Below are 1,982 nucleotides of genomic sequence, written 5' to 3'. Positions count from 1 at the left end.
TATATATATATATATATATATCGAACTTCGATCACATCGGATCACGTTGTACCGTTGCTCACAGTCATCCGACATGTTGTTATATAATACAATAATTTCCCATATATATCTTAAGCTCTCACGAGAGAGTCTAGCTTTTATATGCTAACATTTGGTAGTGCTGTCGTAAGTAGGGAGGACTTGATACATATTGCATGCAGTATATCTGCTTACGAATAAGCTTTGATTATAACGAAATTTGCCACAATCGCGATGTAGTCGAGAATGGAGTAGAAAAAGAAATCCGCTATCTAAATCAGGGATTTCGACGCTTGATTCTCAACGCGTAGGCAATCGCCGCGAACAATAAGGGAATTCTCTACGAATCAGCGACTGTGAAATCATCACGAAATGATTTTGATATTGCGATTATAATACTATTGTAATCGAACAAATCGAATTCTAGTCAGGAAAATGAGTAGGAACTCAGACCACATTGAAATAGTGCCACACGATTGCCCATATATAATTCTCTTTTCACTACCAAATAGTAATTGTTTGATGGACTATCTAATTACGATTATGTATGCGTATGTCGCAAAGTATTGTGTGGACTTAATCGAATAGCTGTTTTCCCTTGCACGGAATCTGAAGAGAAATCGCGCGAATTTCTTTTAAAAAAACAAAAGACTCTACTTACGTAAGAATTCTACTTACGTAAAGTGCAACGATTTGTCTATTAATCCGCGGCAAATTGTTAAGAGTATTGTTGAGAGAGAAATGTGCGAGATCACTTTCAGTTTTGCACGCTTGCAATTCGGAGACAAGGTATTAGCGATGTACTTTAATAGCCAATTTATTTTATGATTGTATTCTTCATATCATTTTATTGCTAATTTAGAATATACCCTGCTTGTGTAATTCACGCGATGAATTTTAAGTATTTATCGATTATAATTATATTTCGGTATGATCTTTTCTTCAGAGCGAACGATTCTACATCGTACGCTTATGAAAGACTTACGCACAAGTCCTATGACTTTCAAATTTATTATGTGTCTATGTGTTAATGAATTCATATATAGTTTATCGTGCTATACTTTAACGTTCATTGCATATCTTAGGCAAAATTAACATATTACATACAATTAACATAAATTTAGAAACAAAAAAAAACGTGGAAAATGGTGTTGTACACTTGACGAGTGAAATATTCGATACGTTAAGAATTGTTGATTTTGCGTGTATATAAGTTTGACGCAAAGTTCATGATATCATCGGAGAAGAAAAATGTAGCAAATGCTTTTTATACACTTCATGATGTATAAATTATGTATAAATGAAATCTACATAAAATATGAAGTATATAAATGTGAATCTTTATGCAAAATAAATATTTTTATCTAATCCAGATGTGCAATATTCGTACGGAATATGCATTTGCTGCATTTTATCTGCGTCTTTATAACACGATTCGTTGAAAGACGTTAATACGTATTTGTCTCGAACTTTATAAATATATATATATATATACGAGAATGTGATAAGAGAGTGAGTGAAAGAGTAAGAGAAAATGCTCAACTATGAATTTCTACCGATATTAAATGGTCGGTTTCCTAATAGATCATATATAAAGACATCTCTCGTTCTTTGTAAGTATTCAATGCCTCTGGCGCATAAATTATGCCCCGAGTTCTTATGGTGCTGCGATCTTTGTAATTTGTTTTATATATATTGTTCTATACGAGAAAAAGAAGAATCGAAAATAAGTTTGAAACAAAGTCATTCTATGTCCGAGTTACTCACCGATGCAACCGAAATTAGTTAACAGTAGTTCAGGCATAGTGTAGCGAATAAATGACATTAAAGTACGATACCTGATGAATGCCCGCACTTGTCCTGATCAGAGAATAATAGCCATGTTTAAGTTAAGTTCGAGTCTTCATTTGATGAAACTCAAATCTTTTAAACAATCTCTTTTTATTCATAAAATATAGATCTTG

The sequence above is a fragment of the Atta colombica genome, unplaced genomic scaffold (genome assembly GCF_001594045.1).
Source record: "Atta colombica isolate Treedump-2 unplaced genomic scaffold, Acol1.0 scaffold293, whole genome shotgun sequence".
Lineage (NCBI taxonomy): Eukaryota > Metazoa > Arthropoda > Insecta > Hymenoptera > Formicidae > Atta > Atta colombica.
This window is presented reverse-complemented; position numbering follows the sequence as displayed.